Source organism: Saimiri boliviensis, chromosome 9 (genome assembly GCF_048565385.1).
Source record: "Saimiri boliviensis isolate mSaiBol1 chromosome 9, mSaiBol1.pri, whole genome shotgun sequence".
NCBI classification, from domain to species: Eukaryota; Metazoa; Chordata; class Mammalia; order Primates; family Cebidae; genus Saimiri; species Saimiri boliviensis.
Genome location: NC_133457.1, coordinates 3,278,885 through 3,302,075, shown reverse-complemented (window position 1 = coordinate 3,302,075; position 23,191 = coordinate 3,278,885). Strand labels below are relative to the sequence as shown.

The 23,191-nt window shown below is 35.2% G+C and overlaps 1 protein-coding gene and 1 non-coding gene across 8 annotated transcripts in view; one reads left to right on the top strand and one right to left on the bottom strand.

Moving 5' to 3' along the window:
- NAALADL2 (N-acetylated alpha-linked acidic dipeptidase like 2) overlaps positions 1–23,191 on the top strand; it is a 1,288,446-nt gene that overhangs the window by 874,785 nt on the left and 390,470 nt on the right. The gene's annotated exons all lie outside the window — the stretch shown is intronic.
- On the bottom strand, positions 694–800 carry LOC120368419 (U6 spliceosomal RNA). The gene has a single exon (XR_005582562.1). It is a non-coding gene; the product is annotated as a U6 spliceosomal RNA (small nuclear RNA).

Genomic DNA, 23,191 nt, shown 5'->3' with positions numbered 1-23,191 from the left:
TTGTTTGCCCTTACGTTAAGTCCCAAAGCAACTGTCGTCACGCACTAGAGGAACGAGAAATCTAGATCTACAGTTATATTTTCTGATATAGTTTGGCTATGTCCCCAACCAAATCTCATCTTGAATTGTAGTTCCCACAATCACACCTGTTGTGGGAGGGACCTGGCGGATGGTGATTCAATCACAGGGACAGTTATGTCCATGCTGTTCTCATGACGGTGAGTGAGTTCTCACAACATCTGTTGGTTTTATAAGGAGCTTCCCCCACATCACTCTGCACTTCTCCTTGCTGCTGCCATGTGAAGAAGAATGTACTTACTTCTCCTTCTGCCATTATTGTAAGTTACCCAAGGCTTTCCCAACACTGTAGAACTGTGAGTCAATGAAACCTCTTTTCTTTATACATTACCTGGTCTCAGCTATGTCTTCATTAGCAGTGTGAAAACGGACTAATACACTTGCTTACAAAATGCCAGACCTATTTTACATGTAAAAATATTTATTATAATGTCTTGATACTTAATAGCATTTTCACATTTTGGAGTCATTAACTGTGGTTTTTGAAAACAAAAAACAAAATACCACCACCCATCTGTCTGTATTGTGCACTTGAGAGTTTAGTTTCAAACTGCAAGGCTTTTATTGCCACCATTTTTTTTTCATTTTTAGTTTTTATTAGTTTATAAGTTTTTTTAAAATAAGAAATGCTTCACAAATTTGGGTGTAATCCTTTCAAAGAGGCCATGCTTAACTTCTCTGTATCATTCCAATGTTAGTATATATGCTGCCTAAGTGAACAATTCCCACCATTTCTAAACAGTTCTAAATTCTTTCTTTTTTTTTTTTTTAGGGGGTAGTCAGGGGAGTGGGGTAGGGCACAGCTCTAACAGAGGGATTTGCCCACAATCCATAGCCAAACATGGAGAGCACAATAAGGTCACATCTTCATGGGGTGAATGTTTATTTCTGAGCCCACTGAATTCCCCTAGGGACAGGAAGACTGGGCATCAATGACATCCAGTCATAATTCTTTTACCTTGTTGAAATCAGGTTCAGTGAGCTAGGCAAGTCCCTTTTTATTCTCTAACAGCAACATTAAAACGTGAAGCAAGTGTAATTTCTGGATACAGAGATTCTCATGAGAATTCTGTGGGTACACCATGTTTCATTTGTTGTAATATATGCACTTCAAGTTTCTGGGTCAGGTGCACACATATCTTCGTGTGGCTTATGTACGTATCATGGAAGTTTACAACTTACTGTTTACAGTTTCTCAGCCCTTGAGAGAGGCAATTCATTAATTTTCTGCTAATGATTAGGGGCCATTTTGCTTTATAGGGAGATTGGGCTAAGAGATTCCCTAAACACCCAGGTTGTAATCCCTGTCATGTTATTAACAACACAGTAAAGCTAGTTTATCATTTTAGTCTTACCTCTTCATTTACAAAATTGAAGTCTTGACTTGGATATTCTTTAAGGTGTTTCACCCCCCAAACAAACAAACAAATGAACAAACAAAACTATGACTTTGTCTTGTTAAATATTTCAGTGAGAAAGTTTTTGTTCAGTTGCAGTGAAGGGAAGTGTGTAACCAATCATGCCTGTTTATCAGTGATATTGACAGACCTGGCAATGATTTATTTGTGCAAGCAAGTTAGATTTCCTGGTGATGGAACAAGAGAAAGACACTAATTAATTAGAGACACAAAAGGAAGTAAAACAACAGCCCCAGACTTGACCCTCCGCAGGACTTGAAGCTGACATCCAGCTTTCATTCTTAATTCTTGATGCTTCTGCTTCTTTTATTGTTTTCATCCTTTGCAAGCACGTCTTGCTCTTGTCCTTTAAAATCTTCTAATTCCCTTCCTCTGCTAATCTGTATCCACATGAGGAAAGCACTATATGGTTCTCATCAAATCGATTTCAAACTCTATTATCTGCTTTAGGGCTAAGTTACTCTTAGACTACTAAAAACAATTATAAGCAAGTTTTTGCAGAAATTTTTCTTAGGATACCTTCTCAGAAAAGTAACTGCTGGGTTGAACTACTGCATATGACACTTAAAGGTATTGATAAATTTTGTCAAACTATCCTCCAGGAAGATTATACCCCTGGAGGAAGTGTGTCTGTTTCCTGGAATGGCATTGTCATTTTATCTTAAACATTTCCAAAGGTGTTTCATTTTAATTTACATTTTTTTGATGACTAGCAAGTAGAGTATTTCAGTTTATTAGCCATTTTATTTATTATTGTAAGAATACACTATTTTTGTTACCAGGTAGGGGTCCCGATCGAGACCCCAAGAAGGGTTCTTGGATCTTGCACAAGAAAGAATTAAGGATGAGTCAACAGTGTAAAGCAAAAGCAAGTTTATTAAGAAAGTAAAGTGGTGAAAGAACAGCTACTCCATAAACAAGAAGGGTGTTCTCGAAAGTATGAGGAGGACCATGTCCACCCTGGGTGCACAACTTTTTTTTTTTTAACCTAGTTAAAAACCAAACAAACAAAAAAAGAAAAAACAAATGGAATTCTTTTTTTTTTTTTAACAATTTTTTTTAACCTAGGTACTTTATTTTAACTAAGTTAAAAAAAAAAAAAAGATCATGGAACTACAAGGACAAGGACTTGTGATAAGAGATTAATTTTCTTAATTACTGTATTTTACAAGAATAAATATTACTGTCTTTAAAGCAAAATTAGGAATGCCTTTGTTCTCAGGTTGTTGGGCTGTCTGGATACTCCCAAGTCTAAGTCTGTTTAGTAAACGTTATCTGTCTGTTTCCCTAACCTTAAGCTGGTAGAGGCTAGGAATACCTAATTTTCTGGGAATGCAGCCACGTAAGTCCCAGCCTCATTTTCTTAGTCTTCATTCAAGATGGAGTGGCTCTAGTTCCAACGCCTCTGACATATCTCTCCCACTCCTTTACAAGAGGACCCTTCATCTTAAAGATATAGTCATTTCCATGATCCCCAGAGAGTTATTACAGGAAAGAGGTCCTAATCCAGACCCCAAGAGAGAGAGCTTTTAGATCTCACACAAGAAATGACTCAGGGTGAGTCCGTAGACTAAAGTGAAAGCAAGTTTTGTTAAGAAAGTAAAGGAATAAAAGAACAGCTACTCCGTAGACAGAACTGCCCTGTGGGCTCCTGGTTGCCCATGGTTATCGTTATTTCTTGATGGTATGCTAAACGAGGGATGAATTATTCATGCCTCCTCTTTTTAGACCTTGTAGAGGTTTTAGACCCAAAACCTCCTGGCATTGTCATGGGATTTGTAAACTGTCTTGGTACTGGTGAAAGTGTAGCTGTGAGGGCGACCAGAGGTAACTCTCATCACCATCTTGGTTTTGGTGGGTTTTGTCCGGCTTCTTTACTGCAAACTGTTTTGTCAGCAAAGTCTTTGTGACATGTGTCTTGTGCCTTAACCTTAAAGATAGAATGCCCTAGGAATTCTAAGGCTGGGAATGCAGCCCAGTACGTCTCAGCCTTATTTGACCCAGCTCCTATTCAAGATGCACTTGCTCTGGTTCAAATGCCTCTGACATTTATGTTTTGGCCCAGTTTTCTTTTGGTATATCTATTTGTTTTACTATTTAATCCAGCTCTTTACGGTAATGCTATAGCATATATTCCAACGTCATATGTAATGAATCTCTAAAGTGAAGTTATTAATTGATATATTCCAGATATCAAACAGGTTGGGAGCAAAGCTGATTTTTATTTTGAAGGATAAGAGGGCTGATTATTTTTATATTTTTGAACAAATGAAATATACCCTCTTTCTCTCTGAAAAGGGACTGAACTGAGCAGTCAATAAATATTAAAAAACGGGGTACATATGTGAATTTAGAAAAGAGAAAAAAATTAATCTGCGCTATTCCCACAATATGCTTAGGCTAATATTTCATCCTGGGATAATTTGTTCTGCATCTCCTGAGTCACAGATACAGTGATTTTTAAGGTATTGCTGTCACGTTTTCCTAGGTAACAAGCACAGGATCAAGGGCTTCATCAGCACTGGCCTTGTGATCTCTTTTATGTTGCAGAAGCTCCTGTGTAAGGCTCACAGGGAGAGTGAACACTTTTAGCTTCCTCTAGGACCAGGGCCATGTTTATCTGTGTCCTCCTTTGAGGCTCTTCCTTCATCTCTATTTAAAAGTGAAAGATAAATGGGAATAAATTAAGCCACATATTACATGGTCAATAAGGAGACAAAACAATAAAAATAAGCACCTGCATTGAAAGCATTGAGTTGAGCAAAATGAGCTATAACAAAGGATTAAGGTAGGCTTGTCCACTGGATTATTTATAACCCAAAACAATAAAACAAACATAGGATATAAGCTTAAAGTTCAATCCATAAAATATTTTAAAAGAAAGATTTGCAGAATGAATACTTTCTGTTTTACAATCAACCTGTGGTCTGGGTCAGTTAATAATGTCGTTCTTTCCTACCGTAACTATGGTAAATGTCATTCATCAATCCAGCATTATTTTCAACTGGACCTAGACAACGCCTGTGAAATGCCAGATATAGGGGATGGGGAGGAAGGCAGCAAATCACACTGCCATGTCTGTACCTATGCAACAATCTTGCGTGTTCTTCACATGTACCCCAAAACCTAAAATGCAATAAAAAAGAATGTTTCTCAACAAAAATATCCAAGCAGCTATTATCAATCAAGAAGTTGGCATTTGAATTAACACATATTACCATTTTGATGCTTGACTCATCTGCTAAAGGTATGTACAATTTTATCCATTGAAAGATAGAAAAGCGAATTAGCTTTTATGCAGCAAGTTAATTCTTTCTCCAATGTTAGCAGCTTTCTAGCATAGGCTCCTTTCTCAGCTCTTGAGCCTTCTTTAAGCCACAGCTTCCCAATGGGAATACACACCAATAGGTCAAAAGAGGTACTGATCGACTTACGACCTATGCAACTTAGGACCATTCGACTTTACGACCACAGTCACTAGCCACGACTGCTCCACGTCTGGCAGCGCAAACGTTGCCCAGCTGGGCGTAGGACAGTGCGGACCAGCTTCTGGCAGCACTGCCACCTCTGCGTGCACCATTTCAACTGTACGTAGAGCCTACTCAACTTACGACCAAATCGTGTTACGACCGGTCTTTCGGGACCAATCGTGGTCATAAGTCGAGCACTCACTGTACAGGTATATAGAAGTTATTAATTCCTCAGCCCTAAGAAAGCCAGGTGGGGTTGAAGATGCCAGAAATCCTGGGCTGTTACTTACAACCATAAACAGCCACATCTGTGTACTCCAGTATGCCAATATTATTTATTGTTTTCTATTCATATGATGAAAAAAATGGGAAGTTTTGCTTTGAATTATGGAACAATCCTGTCCTAGTCAGAGACATTAGTACATGAGTAGTTTCTTCTGACTCTTACTCAAAGTGTTAGAACTTTTCAAAATAATCACAATAAAAAAGAGTCATCAGATTTATATTTTGGAATGGAATGTGTATATATTTATGTATTTATGTGTCACTTAAAGGCAGGGATATGTTCTGAGATAATCTAGGTAATTTAGTCATTGCAAAAATATCAGAGAGTGTACTTACACAAACCTAGATTATATAGCCTAACACACATCAAGGCTATAGGTACAGCCTATTGCTCCTAGGCTACAAACTTGTACCTACAAGACATGTTACTGTACTAAATACTATAGGAAACTGTAATACAGTGGGAAGCATTTGTGTATCTAAACAGCTAAACACAGAAAATGTGCAATGAAAATACAGTATCATGATCTGATGAGACCACCATCATATATGTGGTCTGCCATTGGCCAAAACATTTTTATGCAGTGCATGACTATATTTATTATATGTATACATATTTTTCAGTCTGAGACACAACAGATTTTACCTGGAGTGAAATACATTGTTGTGTGCTGCACTTTCCTAGAGCACAGCTACTGTTCAGTGAAGCTCCTGGCATTGTAAGCATAAAAGTCCATGAGACGATCTTGAGTATTTAAGAAGCATTATTTGATAATGAGGTTATTTTGCTGTCAAGAGATGTTATAAACTCTAGCTGAGATTAACTTCATGGAGTGACTTCCTGAGGCACCTATATCTTTTCTTTCTCATTCAAATCTGTCTAGCTTATATCTCTCTAGACGCTTATAATCATGGTACTAGACTGATATGAATTAAGAGGTTGATGGAAAATATTTCTTAAGAAATTTAAAAATTTCAGGTACAATTAATCTTTAACTGCCAGGTATGTGTATTATGTGGCACTGAATGGGAACCAGTTTGGAAACATAAAACAAATTATAATCCACACATTCAATACAAACAAAACTATAAAGCCAATAAAAAGCAAATTGACAGTTAATTTAATGTGACAGATGATTGCTTTTAATAGAAAGCAATCACACTTAACATCACAAGTATGAGTTGATTACCCCAGAGCAATTCTTTGGGCCAGGCAGACTGATGCTTCCTCTTGCCTCATAACTGAGTCTCCTTCAATTCTTTCTCAAATTGCTTTTAGAATGGTCATTGCAAGTGATTCAGTTCTTTGAATGGCTCCCTGCTGCTTACTATAATACACAGATATCACCAGTTAGTGAACAGAGTCCTTTTTATCTGAGTCTTGCTCACCTCTAGCCTCATCTATTTTTAATGTAGTCTATCATTATTTAAACAGGTCTATATAATTTGTTCCAGGTCCACTATACTAAGTATTTGCAGTCTCCACAGATGCCATCTTGTTTCTCTCTTCAGAGCCTTCTGACATGCCATTCCCACTATCTGTGAAGTTTATAGCAGCTCATGGTCATTCCTTCGGAAGTGGATTTTGGTATCTTCCAGGAAATGCTTGTAATACACTCCCTCTTCTCCTCCAGCTCTGAATAAATGGACTCCCTCTTTCTGCCCACCACCGCAGCCTATGCATTCCTGTTTTGACCAGATTTGACACTCTATGCTATAAATAACTGATTTATTCTACCTGTCTGTGAGATCCCTGAGAGAAGGGTGAGGTCATATTCACACCCCTTGCATTTTTTAATTTTTTGACAGTTTTAAATTCTTCATAAATATTTTTGAAATGAACAAAGCAGATGAGCTCACGCTACTGGAGTTACTGTGCATGCCAGTTTCTGGTTTGGGCTTTTTTGTTTGTTTGTTCCATTTTGTTTGGGGACGTGTATGTGTCTTCACAATGCTGAATGCAAGAAGGATAAGCAGACATTTTGTGTGAGTTACTTCCCTCAGGGGGCTTCCTGTGAGATATTTTTCACTTCCCTTTTCTTTTTTGCTTTGTTTTTGCTATTACTTCTGTGTTGGTTTCCCGACTCTCCCTCCTGTCTGACGTGTATTAGACATTTTACAAATTTCAGAGTCTTTTTTTTTTACTTTGAAGCTGTGCAGTAAATGTATGCAGAAGTGAATTGTCTCCTGGAACTAGATTAACCATTTGTTTTGTAGAAGTCCAAGAGATGCTTTTATTTGGTTGCTAACAAAATGTGAAATCAGTATGGTGTGGGTATTCTTTTAGTGCCTAGAATGGGTATGAGGTAGATATGCCAACATAAAACCAAATAACATTAAAGCCATGGTATTAAAATAGATAGCTCAGTAAAGGAATAATGTAAATTTTCTCTGTTTTCCACTTTATTTTATTAGTCAATAGGCATTGTCTAAAATTCCAAAGAGTCATTCGCATAGTGAAAAGGAAAATAATGACAAATTTGAGTTATTTGACAATAATAAAGTAAGAAATGTCTACTCAAATCACAAATGATGACAGATATATTTATTTTTGCCTTAGTGTTCATTATGTTTGGTAAAGAAGAACAATTTTTAGGAAACTCATTAGACATCCATGACATACTTAAGAAAAATTGACTGCCACCAAGATTTGGTTGTGCAGAATTTCTAAACTCACACAGCTTTCGAACTGAACTGGCATTGGATGCCATCCTATGAGTTCATTAATAGTTAAACTTTATGTATTGGGTTATGCAACAAATATTTATAAAATGTTAAACATGTGCACAGCTTTCTTCCAAGTCTTGGGAATAGTAGTACAAGAGAAGAATCTATAGTTTTACCAAATCCAGGCTCCGTCCACCTTGTTGTTAATACTTCTGTATAGGCATGGATTTTATTATACACACTCAAAGCATTGGGGAGGGCATAGGCGACATAAATTAAAACATTTTGGTTTAGTTTCTGAGCCCCAAAGTGAATTGTATAAATCCACAATTTTTCATAGTTGTCTGTGATCCACTTTCTGGCAATATCTGAAGTAACACAGTGCAGTGGAAAGAGCAAGTACTCACCTTGGAACCAGGATGCCTAGATTCTGATCCTTATCAGTTCTGCCAGAAACTCAGTGTTCAATCCTAGATAAATAGCATGACCTCCCAGGTTTTTAGGAAATAACATTAGATGTTCCTTAAATGTGCTGCTACCTATGATTTTCTGCCTATGGAATATAATAATTTGCTAATGAAAGTGCTCCATAATCACTAAATAACTGTTACCCATCTCTGTTGTTGAACTAATAGCCACAACTGATAAAGGAAGATCAGTTGCAAAAGGCACGTGAGTCTAAGCTTCCTCCAAACAAGAACACACATATCCTAAGCAATGCAATGCAGAGAGTCAGAGAAGGTGTATATTGAATGGTGTTACACGTGATCCACTAGTAACTGAACATGTAACACAATAACTAGATTTAAATTCTTACTAGGTCGCATGAAACCTATAATAGAGAAATACTAGCAGTAGCGATGGCATGTTAGCAAGTGTAAAGTCATCTTTCCCCGCTTTTGTAAATTGCTGAGAATATCTAATGTTACAGTTCTCAATGGAATTTCATTAAAGCTACATCTGAAGCACGTACAAGTTGACCTCATATATCAAGGACCATCAGCACTTTACTACTATGTGTATGGTAGGGTAAATTATTTTGGCAACACGCATTTCTGGGAACGTCATATTTACTGAGGCTAGCAATTAATCACTTAAAGTTGTATTTGAATAAAATGTGTTTCCAGGAAAATATTTTAATTTTATTATCCCTTTTATAATTTCATTAGGCAAATTAGATGACTTGAAATAGAAATGGATTTTCACAAAAAGTTATTACTTGATAGTACAATCTATACAATCACCTAAATCCAACTTTATCCTGTGGAGCATAGTTTATTATAACTCATGAATATATAGATTTTGATTCATTTTAAGCTGCACATGTCTACATTAACAGTAGAAGTAGTGTTCTTCAAGATTTAAAATGAAACTTTAAGCATCTTTTAAAAATAAACAATTTGAAGATTTTGTTTGGCTATTATCTATGTTTGATTTATAATTTTATCTCTGTTATTTTTATAAGACCCTCTTATCATTCAATATAATAAATAATTATTGTGGTGGTGTTCAAATAGATAAATGATTCTAAATTACCAAAAAAAAAAATGCCATCCATACTTTAGTAAGGTCATTTTGAAAAGGATATGTAACGATAATTTAACTCATTTGAACATTAGTAAATATGCACAAAGTCTCAGTGTTACTGAGATGAGGTTAAAGTTTATATAAAATAACTTTTTTCAATATGAAACTTCACCATAAATTATTAATATTATTTAAAAAATTTGCAGACTTTCTTTTGATAATTTCTTATGCATAAACATATTAATATTTTCTTTGTAATGTATTCTGCATACATTAAAATTTATCAATCCTGGCACCCTAATAAATTCCTTACAAACATATTATTGGAGAAATAACAATGAACAATGATAAGAACCTTTCTTAAACACCTTCTGCGTTCCTCTCAGGCCTTGCGTTACATCATTTGTGAGCACTGTCTCATTTAATCTGCCAATAATCCTGTGAGGTTAAGTACTATGCTGTAATTAACTTTGTTTTAACATTTTCTTAGTGATTGTAAACACGAATACTGTGGTGAAAATTCTTTTATATTTTATTCTTGATTCTAGATATTACTTGCACATTTCTTTTTTTATTCACATGTATTGAGCACCTGCTAAGGGCCAGGCGGTGCTTAGCAGTGCTGCAAACACCAGGCGTGGTGGCTCACGCCTGTAATCCCAGCACTTTGGGAGGCCGAGGCGGGTAGATCATGAGGTCAAGAGATCGAGACCATCCTGGTCAACATGGTGAAACCCTGTCTCTACTAAAAATACAAAAATTAGCTGGGCATGGTGGCGTGTGCCTGTAATCCCAGCTACTCAGGAGGCTGAGGCAGGAGAATTGCTTGAACCCAGGAGGCGGAGGTTGTGGTGAGCCGAGATCACACCATTGCACTCCAGCCTGGGCAACAAGAGCGAAACTCCGTCTCAAAAAAACAAAAAAAAAGAAGTGCTGCAAACATAGTAAGTGCTGAGGATATAATAGGACAGAAAAGATGCTTGCCCTCATGAGCTTTATATCCAGTGTTTCAGTATAGATGCTAACACATAAACAGATAATATCATAATTTCCGGTCATGATTACTGTTAAGAAGAAAGTAAACCAAGGTAATAGCTGCAAAATGACAATGGAGTGAATGCGAAAGATGGCAATGTGAAATTAAGTCAGAGAGTTGGGCAGGAAGCAAATTATTCAGCAATTTGTAATTTTTACCTTTAAACTTTAAATGTAATTTGTGAAAGACAATTATCCAAACTCGGATTTAAATACATCTACATAACCATTCGGGAGAGCATCCTTGTTTGAGTACTGTCACTCCTGACTAAGGCACAACATTACGTTTTGTGAGCTGGAGTCTCACTCTGTCTCCCAGGCTGGAGTGCAGGTGTGATCTCCACTCACTGCAACCTCCACTTCCCAGGTCAAAGAAATTCTGCTGCCTCAGCCTTCCTGAGTAGCTGAGCAGGGAAGTACAACATTCTTACAACTCAGTGATGTTAGAGTTTCATTTAGGAAAAACCGATAATGTGAAATGATTTTTCCTTCTATCCACTAAAAAGGTGGGACTGCCTAATGGCTGCTTAAATAACTTTAGTCTTGCAGTAGATTTGAACAGGGTCAAATATCTCATTACTGTTTGTTTGAGCAAAGTATATCAGTGTTCATATTAATATCATTATCATAAACATGTCTTTATTCTTACCCCTTTTGAAAATGATCTGGTTGTACCTCTTGAACAGTTATTACATAAATAGTGGGAGTGTACTCCATTTACTAGCCTGTATATATATCATCAAACCTTTTCTTGTGTTGGCCTCTCTGTCTTTTGTTTTTGAAGTTCATTTCCTATTGCCTTTTGAGAATATTTTCCACTCCTTATCCCACCCACTCCCTTCACATCTTGTGCATTCTTTTTTTTTTTTTTTCCATTCTTTTGTTGTGGCTTCCTGATTTGGTTTTCTTCAAATAAAAATCATGGATTTTTGCATTTTATTAAAAGTGTCAGCTGGGCGCAGTGGCTTATGCCTGTAATCCTAGCACTGTGGGAGGCCGAGGCAGGCACATCATTTGAGGTCAGGAGTTCAAGACCAGCCTGGCCAACATGGTGAAAGCCGATCTCTACTAAAAATACAAAAAAATTAGCCAGGCATGGTGGTGCGTGCCTGTAATCCCAGCTACTTGGGAGACTGAGGCAGGAGAATCGCTTGAACCCAGGAGGCAGAGTTTGCAGTGAGCCAAGATCATGCCACTGCACTCCAGCCTGAGAGACAGAGCAAGACTCCATCCCCCACCAAAAAAAGTGTTAACTAGTTAGCTGAAATTTTCTTCTGGTTTCTACGATAAATCATTCTTTCTCTTATTTGTTTATTCTGAGACACTGAAATAAAGCTATATTACATGGTTGATAGCTGACTGATGCCAATTCACATCCACATTCTTAGCATATATTAGACATCCATAGAGTGTGGCTGGGTTCACGTTAAAGAAGAATGTGCTTATATTATGTCTACTTAGTTTTTACATAATCTGATCCCAAGGAAAGCAAAGCATTCTATATGTTTTAAATATACTTCTATATTACAAGTCTCAATATGTATTACCTTCATGATGTTTTCCTGCTCCTGCCCAGGGAAAAATATATTTCTATAATGCAATGTGATTTAACCTTTCTTTCATTCACTCATTCTCTAGGAAATATATTCTGCAAATAAATGTAGGAAGAGGGATACTTAACATTAGCAGTAGAAGGAGAAAGTGAAAAAGGCCCTCCACTGGCCTCAGACTGCAGTAGTCAGAAACATGCAATGTTTCTGAGGAATGGTTTCTGGATGGTATAAATTATATTTCTAAATCAGAATGCATAAAACTAGGTACCTTAGTTTGTTTTATTTTCTGCCAATAAGTCATAATAAACTTCTAATTGATTTCCTGGTGAAGTTCCATCAGTCTTGTCATTACAGCTTCGTAACAGGTTGTCCAACCTAGTTTTAGTACTATAATGGAAATCTTAAAAAGGTGTATAGAAACTTCTTATTTTAAGTGCTATTTTTGTAATGGTCTGCCAATAGTTTTAATATAATTGGTGGTGATTTGGTCATTGAATATTATTTTAGTAAAATCTCATTTGTAACTTTGTCTCACAAAGACAAATAATTTATGACTTCATTTTGGAATCTTAAAAAGTTAATCTCATAGAAATGGTAAAAAGTGGTTAGCATAAACAAGGGCAAGGGGAAGGAATGAGAGGAGGGAACACGTTGATCAAAGAGAACAAAATTTTATTTAAACAAGAAGACTTAGTTTGGGTGATCTACTGCTCTGCATGATGACTACAGTTAATAACAATGGATTGTATGTTTCCAAATTGATAAACGAGTAGATTTTTAATGTTCTCACTACAGAAAAAAAGAGTGAGGTGAAGAATATGTTAGTTAGCTTGATTTAATTCTTCTACAATGTACAACAAAAATCAAAACATTATTTTGTACCCCATAAAGATACACAATTATTATTAGTATATTAATAATTTTAAAAATTTAAACAGAAATATAAAAACAATGTTTAAAATCTCATAACCAGAGTTGCATTCTTACTGCTTTGGAATGACCATTTTCTTTGACTGTTACCTTTGAAATAAAAATGAATCCAGACTACATTTGGAACCCCTGATAAAATTTCAAAAGAATAAAGAAACTGAGATTGTAAATAATGTTTCAGAATGAATACTGCAATGATGTGTTTTGAATCATCCTAAAGACTGCCTTATGGTAAAATAGATTGTTCTGGTTTATTTTGAGGGTCATAAAAATGTTACCATCTCTTCAATGACCTTGTATTGTCTTTATCAAAATTCTAAAATGTGCTTCTATTCTTTTTTCTCTTATTTGAATAAATTACTGTTAAAGGACATTTGTATCAGCAGTAAATAATCACATGTTGGAATAGGTAGCCAAATAAATGAAGAAGTTGAGAAAATTGAGGTTAATGGATTGCTGAGTTTTTAAGAGAATCTTAGTAGACGTATTCATAAACTACAACTAAGCATCATTTATTTTCTTGGGTTTTATTTATAGTTATTTACACTACACCCACATATCTTTGTCCAAATAAATTTAATTTTTTATTACATGTCCTATTTTAAAATGTATATAGCCACTATTCTATTTTCTTAAATGACCTTGTTACACATGGGAATTTTTTTTTTTCCACATGAACTCTGAGTTGCTTCCTTTTCTATGTATTCTGAATACCAACTTTATATGTTTCATTTTAAAAGCATAAATTTTCCTGGGTATTTTATTCTGTTTGTAGCACAGTTGTAGCGATTCACAATTGTAGCAATTGTGAATAGGAGTTCACTCATGATTTGGCTCTCTGTTTGTCTGTTATTGGTGTATAGGAATGCTTGTGATTTCTTCACATTGATTTTGTATCTTGAGATGTTGCTGAAGTTGCTGATCAGCTAAAGGAGATTTTTGGGCTGAGATGATGTCATGTTGTCTGTAAATACAGACAATTTGACTTTCCCTTTTCCTAATTGAATACCCTTTATTTCTTTTTCTTGCCTGATTGCCCTGGCCAAAACTTCCAATACTATGTTGAATAGGAGTGGTGAGAGAGGGCACCCTGGTCTTATGCCAGTTTTCAAGGTAAATGCTTCCAGTATTTCCCCATTTAGGATGATACTGGATGTGGATTTGTCATAAATAACTTTTATTATTTTGGGATACATTCCATCTATACCTAGTTTATTAAAAGTTTTTACTTCTAGTTTTGAGTCATCACTTTGAGTAAAGTCATCGCTTTGAGTAAAATGCATCAATAACTTGTGGGAATCTAACCCAGAGATTGTTGACTCACTTTGCCTGTGAAAAATTCTATATGTATGTTAAATTTAAATTCCAGTAGACTTTATTATAAATTACTTGGTATAATATGTACAAATATAAGATTACAAGAAATGTAGGTGTAATTTATTTTATTTAAACAAATAGAAAACGTTTTTTTTTTTCCAACCTCCCTACCAAGAACCTACCAATTTGTTTTAGATGACTTTTAAATTAATTAATTTAGGTAGCTCAACATTTTTCAGTTATTAAAAAAGTAAATATATGTAGCATTTTAACAGTTCTTCTCCTATACTCATCTACTGCTTTACTCCATAGGTGTTTACGGAGGATCTACTCATTCATGCCAGGCATTCTATTAAAACACTGGGAAATGTGAGCAAATCTGCCTGATATACTTGCTCTTAAAGAGTTTCCAATCTAGAGGAGAAAATGGCCAGTTAAATTCACAAAAAATGTTGAATTTTAACATATTTACTTGACATAGTAAGCATGTACAGCTGGTAGCTCCAACCTAGGCTTTTATGAGGGAGACAAAGTCAGGGAGTTCTCTTTTGAGAGAGTAATAAGACAGGTGGTTCAGATTTACAGTGAGTGGCATAAGTTATGATGCTGTGAACAGAACAAACATGAAAAAGCAGATGTCAGACACCCTCTGTATCCTTTTGGCAAAGAGTAAGGGACAGCAGGATGTAATACAGAACTGAGGGTAAAGGTAGTGGGACAGACATCACAAGTCATGCTTATGATTGGAGTCTTTAATAGTGCAATAAGAAGCCATTGAAATATTATAGAGATCATATTTTTGTTTCATAAATTTGTTTTGGATGCAGTGTTATAGGCCCATTAGATAGACAAAAGAACAGATATAGTGAGGGAAAAGAAAGAGAATGTTAGTAAGCTCTGGGGAAAGTGATTATTGTCTTAGAATGGAGCGGTAGCAGTAAAGATTTAAACCAAGTGAATGGAATCGACAGATAAATATCAGGAAGGAGCAGCAGTGTTCTCTATTAAATTGCACAGAGGAGGTGGCCTATAATTTCTTAGTTTCTGCCATGCAGAAATAGGTGAATTGAAAGGACATTGCATTAAGGGGAACTGCAGGAAGTAGATCAGCTTTGAGTTATGCTCTTAATTTACTTTGTTTAGACAGATAATGCAATACTTGCAAAAATTAAGCAAGAGGGATTAAGTAATATGTATGTTAGAAATACTGGTCTGATTTTCAGAGGGGAGTGCGGACTGGGGGTAAAAATTTGTCTCGACTCTATTGCTGCTCAAATTGAAGTATTGGGTATGGAGGAGTTAGCATGGGGGAAAAATGAAGTAAAATGTAAGGAGGGCTTAAGACGGAATTGGAAGAACTTCAACTTTAAATAAAATTGTATAAGGGAGGAGTTGAATAAGCAAACAAGAAAGAGAAATGCTTGTAATCATAGAAAATGATTCCTGTGAAGCAATTTCATTCTGGAACAAAGAAACGGGGAGAGGGGACAGAATATGACTGTGTCCATTTGAAATCCAGTCAGTCACAAGCTAAGATATCCAAAATCAAACAAAAGACTTTTAATTTTCATTGGTAATGAACCATTTAAAAAACAATTATGTTGTATCACTAATTGGTCAATATTTTTATTCAATAGTGGGAAATGAACTCATCAGAGCCACTGGGAACTTCACTGTGCGTTGGCTCAGTGAAGATTGCTTGCAAGATGCCAAAGCTTAGTCTGCAAGTTCCAAGGAGAGGAAGGGCTAGAGTCAAATTGTGAGATAACATAGCCTGAAATTCTGAAAGATTAGATAAATTCTGTAAGCCCTGATTTCAGATAGGAGGCTGCTTCTAAATGCCCAAAAGGAGAACTTCATTCTGAGTCAGAATCCTGATTCTGGTAGCCCTCACTTGACAGGCTGAATTTGACATTGTTCTTGTATTTGAATTATAGTCAACTTGTATTTTTACTCTAAATTGATGTCTGAACAAATATTGGAACACCCTTTACCAATTTTTACAGTCTTTCCCCCCCTTTTTATGCTAAGGATGACACAAAAGACATTTAGAGTATTTATGTGCACGTGCACACCTATAGTTTCTGTGTGTTCATATAATTTTGGTGTGTTGGAATTTCCATCACTCTAAATAAGCAAGCATTTAATGGATAAATGGATGTTGGGCTTTAAAAAAAAAAATTGAACTTTACTGTAAAAACTATTTTCAGTGTATGTTGTATGATGCAGAAGGGAAAAAAATTAGTATTTGGATAGCAGTTCACTAAATAACAATTCAGTTAAGCTGAGTGGTACTCTTGTCTGTTATCATTAAGATGGGGGTAATCTCCTAGATATTCTTTCCAATAAATGAGCTGTTTTTACATATCTCATTGCTTGGCATTATCATTATAAAACATCAAAAGACAAAAGAAAAAAATATCCAGATGGTGTTGTGAACATTCTCATTTATGAATCAGTTCCTTCACTATGTAAGGCTCAAATGGGTCTTATCTCAACAAAATAACATGAAAAAAGGAAAAGGTTCTAAATTAATTCTTGAGAAAAATATGCATTTTTCTGTATCTTTTGTTAATAAACATCAGCCATTCCTGAGATTATCTATCTGATTATTTCAAATACTGGGACATTTTGGGTCAGACTGATTTCTGGTATAATAAGGAATCAGACAATTTATTTTTAATTAAAAATCCCAGCTGGGCGCGGTGGCTCATGCCAGTAATCCCAGCACTTTGGGAGGCTGAGGCAGGCGGGTCACAACCTCAGGAGATCGAGACTATCCTGGCTAGCCCCGTCTCCACTAAGAATGCAAAAAAAAAAAAAAAAAAAGATCAGCCAGGAATGGTGGCACATGCCTGTAGTCCCAGCAATTGGGAGGCCGAGACAGAATTGCTTGAACCTGGGAAGTGGAGGTTGCAGTGAGCCGAGATTGCACTGCTGCACTCCAGCCTGGGCAACACAGCAAGACTCCATCTAAAAAAAAAAAAAGCCCAAACATGTATTATGTGGTAATGTTGGGGATATGAGCACTAACTGAAATAAAAGTTGTCATTTAGAAAAGCACCTTGAGACAAAGACAACCTCCAGTTTCCCTACCTGGAGTTCATGGAACAGAGAGACTCATAGACCAAATTAAATTGCTCAGAGCACATAGTTTTTAAATCAGTTTAAAACCTAGGGAGAAGCAAAGGAGAGAGAGATAGAATGGGTTGAAAGGTTTATTTTAATTAATACAATACAATAAAAATAAAAATAAGGTGCAAGCATGTTGAAAAGTCCAAAATAGCTGAATTCTGGATTATGCTACTGTTGTCCCCATTTAGGGCCAAGGGTCTTCAGGCTTGAGGTTGGGGCTTTTGCTGGGGAACTGCCCTTTTCTACCCAGTGTTTCCTTGTCTTCTGTCCATATCACTATGTTCGTGTGTACTCTCTGCTACGTCCATTTTTCCCCATTGACTTTAAGGCTGTAAGAGCTAGAGTTCTGGTTTCAAGCAAAGGAACCCATAGAGGGGGATTTATGGTAGCCTAAAAACGTATGTTTACTTTATGGGAAAGACACAGGGACAGTATGACTGGCTCATAGCTATAGTGTGCCAACTGGTCTGCTGAACAGCCATAGATTTTGTTTGTATTTCTTTGAGAAGGAACACATGGAGGCAGAGTCTTTTTCGATGATGAATAGTGAATTAAGGCTTTATGAATAGTAGATGGTCACATATTTTTAGTATATGAGTACTTAGTTTACAGGTACCTTATGTGCATTTAATTCCTCTGAAATATTTAGTATCTTTTGGTCCCTCCATTTCTTTTTAATGTTAAATGCCCACAAGGACTACTATATACGTCATACACTTTGAAATGTTTTGCTTTTGTTTTTCTGAACAACAACCTTATTCATCTCTTTCAATACTATTGAATATTCTCAAAGGCAAATGATTTTCCAGAACTTAAAAACAAAAGTCTTCTCCTTATTATGTGCTAAAAGAAAGGTCAAAAATTTAGCGCAAGTCTTAGTCAAGAGTACATTATTCAAAAAGTGACTTTGAAATGTTTCATGTCAAAGTTCCTTCAACTCTGATAACTAAGAGCCGATAGGTGCAGGCATATCAAAAGAGCAAACATTAAAGTGTTCTTGATTTTAGTGTAGATCCAAGTTCAAACTGGCTAAGGTAAAGGATCTACAGAGTTACAAGATAAGAAATTTATGTGAAGTTAGGCAGGAAAATGCTTACAGTTCATTTTGCCAAGAAGAAGAAAAAAAAAAAGATAGGAGAAGAAATTTAGCAGATTAAATATTGATGAGTTCTCCTTCTGGGACACTGTGTAGAGTAAACTTGGAATAAATGATGAACTTACAACGGATCAAAAGAAAACACTTTTAAGTAGAAAAGTTTTCTTATGGGATTATCACTATGAAATAAACTTTTCTTCTTGGCTTTTCCTCTTTGACTTTCCTGTCTGTATATCTGAGTAAACATAAGCCTAATCACCCAAGCTTGTGTGCACACATAGTTCAAATGGTAAAATAGCATATGACGTACTGTGTGTGTGTTCACATAATTCTGTTGTGTTGGAATTTACTCGGTTGACGCAAAAGTAACTGCAGTTTTTATTATTACCTTTGTGGCAAAAACTGCACTTACTTTTGCACCAATCTGATACATTGCTCTAAATAAGCAACCATTTAATGCAGGCGTCCCTAAACGTTTTACACAGGGGGCCAGTTCACTGTCCCTCAGACCGTTGGAGGGCCGCCACATACTGTGCTCCTCTCACTGACCACCAATGAAAGAGGTGCCCCTTTCTGAAGTGCGGCAGGGGGCCGGATAAATGGCCTCAGGGGGCCGCATGCGGCCTGCGGGCCATAGTTTGGGGACACCTGATTTAATGGATGAATGGATGATGAGCTTTAAAAAAAAAATTGGACTTCATCGCAAAATATTTTCAATGTATATTATATGATGCAGGAGGGAAAAATTAGTATTTGGTTAACTAGTCACTAAAGAATTACTCAGTTAAGCTGCATGATACTCTTGCTTGCTATGAGGATGAGGGTAATCTTTTGGGTATTAGTTAATTGAAGTTATTTTACTCTGTTAGATTGCTAACAGTAAAACAGCTTACCCATGATTTTTGTAGAAAATAATGAATGCAAAAAAAAAAAAAAAAACACACACACACAATGAGAAATACAAAGACTAAACAAACATTAAATATAAATACCAAACACATGCATAAGACATGAACCCATACAGTAATACTCAGCTTTGAAATAATCAACTAAACTTACCAAAATAGCAAAACATAATAGAAAACAAAAGAGAAAACCTCAACACTAACCTACAAAGTTGTTTTAAATTGTGTATGCTAAATTATTGATATTTATATTATAAGCAACTGTAACCCTTCTAACAGACTAGATATTAGGCAATATATAACCAGAAACAACTTTTTGATACATTAAAAAAATAATAACTTCAGACTGGCTGTGGTGGCTCACACCTATACTTCTAGCACTTTGGGAAGCCAAAGCAGGAGGATCACTTGAGCCCAAGAATTTGAAAACAGCCTGGTCAACAGACTGTGAGACCTTGTCTCTATAACAATTAAAAAAAAAAAAAAGTTAGCAAGGCATGATGGTGCATGCCTGTAGTTCCAGTTACTTGGGAGGCTGAGATGGGAGGATCCCTTGAACCTGGGAGTTCAAGGCTGCAGGAAGTTGTGATCATGCTGCTGCACTTCAGTCTGGGCAACAGAGCAAAATTAAATTGCTCTGTTTAACCCCATCTTTAAATAAATAAATAAATTAAATAATTTCAATCAGAAACATATTTCACAGAAACACACCAATATATGAAAAAATTTGCTAAAATTAATTCTTCCAATAGTTTTCTAAAATAGCAAAAACATTGGAACAAAAAACATTTCATGCTCTACTTTAACATTTACAATGTTGTATTGTGATTAAAAGTACATTATAAAATGGTACAGATTTATTTTTATAAATATAAGCCCTAGTTTTAATAATTAGATGTAGGGAAATTAATTGATTTTTAGACATAATTTGCATTCTGAAGACTGCTATTTATTTTAATTGAATAGCCAATTCCTTACTGGAATGAAAATTCATGTGAAACACAACAGTTTTGTTTTAATAGCTTTGAATTTTGTTTATCACAACAGTTAATGAACAGTTATAGAATTTAAGAAGTATTGTGCTAATGACAAGATCGCTGGTGTTAAGCAGAAAGAAGGCCTTTTTTACTTTTGAGAAGAAGTTAGATTTAATATAATGCTGTATTAAGCAGGTTTCATAATTGTACACAGATAGCTATAAAACTCAAGAACAAAGTTATTATGAGTGGTGTGTAAACTCTTAGCCCTAAGTCTCTTTTATACATTCAAATTGTGTGCATTACATAATTTTCTAACAATACAAGACTTTAGATTTACAGAAGAAAGCATTAAATGACTGCAAAAATATGTGTAAAAACTTTGCAGTTCTGTGACACATGAATGTATGTGGATGATAATGTGTGAAAAAATAAATATATGATGCTGAGTCACTTAAGTTGTTCTGCTAAGTGACTATATATTATATTTGAGATTTAAAATAGTAAAAAATATAAGATTGAGGGATAAATCAGAGTTAATAATGGACTTTGTAGATCACTAAGCAATTGTTTAGGATTTATTAAAATATTTATAAATTTGGTACAGTTGGGTTAAAAGTTTTAGTTAAGAAACAGGCAGCCAAAGTACAGACGAAAAGAAAAGAAAGAAAAAGGCCTAGCCAGGAGCCAAAACTGTGCAAAATACAATGACTCCTGAAATATTCAATAGGTAATACTAACTCGTTTTTATGAGACAAGACAATGTAAACTAAAATGCATCTATTCTAATTAATTGCTCAGAAGCAGAAGAAAGTGTATAATTATTGAACTAATTCTGAAAGTGGACATAATTAGCACATTAATCATCCACCCTAAATTATTTAATTCAGTAATAATCCTGGAAGAAAAATTAGTATTATAGTCAGCAGTAAAGTGTTTTGCATTTAATGTGCCTCATCATCATGCTGTCAAATGGAATAAATGATGCCTTCAAATATTTTTTTAAAAATATTTTGGTTAAATTAAATTGTTAGGATATATTAATTTCTACTGAGTAGGATAATGAGTTTTTTTTTAAAAAAAAAAAAAAACAATTCAGTAATTATCTCAGTTTTAGAATTTCTCTTAGACATACACCAATTAGCTCTCCACAACCCAATACAAGCTTTATCTATTGGCACTGTTGTTTAAAAATTCCAGCTAAAATACTGAAAGAAGGAAGAGGAAGCATATGTAAAATAAGATTATAATGAGTTCTTTACAAAGACACTTCAGAGCTATCTGACATTACAAAATTAAATGTTTAGTGTGTAGTACATATTTAGTTTTATATTTTATCCCACATTTTGAGATTCATTAATAAAAGCCTATAAACACTGTGAAAGGACAAAAATATTAAAAATACATCTGAGTATTGAAAGCCAGCTATGGAAAAATACTTCTTCCCTTGTGGGCTCCTGAGCCTGTATATGAAGATCGGAGTATATGAGAATGAGACCAGAAAAGAAAAAAAGAGAAAGGGGATATTAAATATTTTTGATGTTATGATTAAAATCTACGTTTTGTATTTTGGAAAGGATTTCGTAAAGATTACATTTGTTTTTATCTGCTAAATAGCAGACTTTAAGTATATGAACTCAAGAAAGGAGCAAGAACTTTTTACTGGGTTACATATACATGCTTTCTAATTTGGGGGCTCTGCCAAACACTCAGCCAAACTTTAAAAAGAAAGAAGTGTTCCACATTTGTAAGGTTATTGTCCAATGCATGACTGTTGGATTCAATGTAAGTTTTCTATGAGTAATCTGTGGTTGTATTAAATTTATAAAATATATTGAATGTTCACATCTCTGACTAACGTTCCTGGAAGTAGGAACTTTATATAAAGTATATATATATTTGCACATGTACCCCAGAACCTAAAGTACAACTATATATATATATCATATTCTATATTATATATAGAATATATATAATATGGAATATATATTATATTAAAAAATATATAATATATTATAAATATATGTATTATATATTATATATATTATTTATATATATAGTTGTACTTATATATATATAATTATATATATTATATATATATAGTTGTTGTACTTTAGGTTCTGGGGTACATGTGCAGATCATGCAGGATTGTTGCATAGGTACATACATGGCAATGTGATTTGCTGCCCCCATCCCCCGGTCGCATGTATCTGGCATTTCTACCCATGTTATCCTTCCTCAACCACCACTTTTGAGGTTGAATAGCAAGTATAATTATTCCTTCTCTGAACAATGCATCGCATAAAATAAATATGTGTAAAGTGTTGCCTAGGAGGTTCACCTTCTCATTATCCATGGAAGATGGCATGCTAGCCTTCATTGTGAATTTAGAAGTGATTGGTTCATAACAGCCTAATTGGTATCGGCCGATGAACAGCAATGGAGTCAATGACAATAATGGTTAAAGGGGAGAGGGCAGGTAATTGGAATGGAAGAGGAGCACTTATCAGAGTAGGCTGTTTTTCCACTTGGTTTGATACTGCTTTGAAAAAACAGAGATTCTACAATAGTTCAGCTTCAGGCATTCAAATTGGTATAGTTTTGTAGCTAATGTCGAGATTCAAAGATCCTTGAATTTGAATAGTAGAGAGCAATGGCAGGGACCCACCAGCTTGTCTGTTGGAGTTCACATGTATCAGGTGTGGTAAACTTTCTGGTTTAGTGATCGTCACTTTTCTGTTTTGTTTTGTTTTTTTGAAGTCCTAGATACACAGAATGGTTAAATAGTTTTCTCTAGT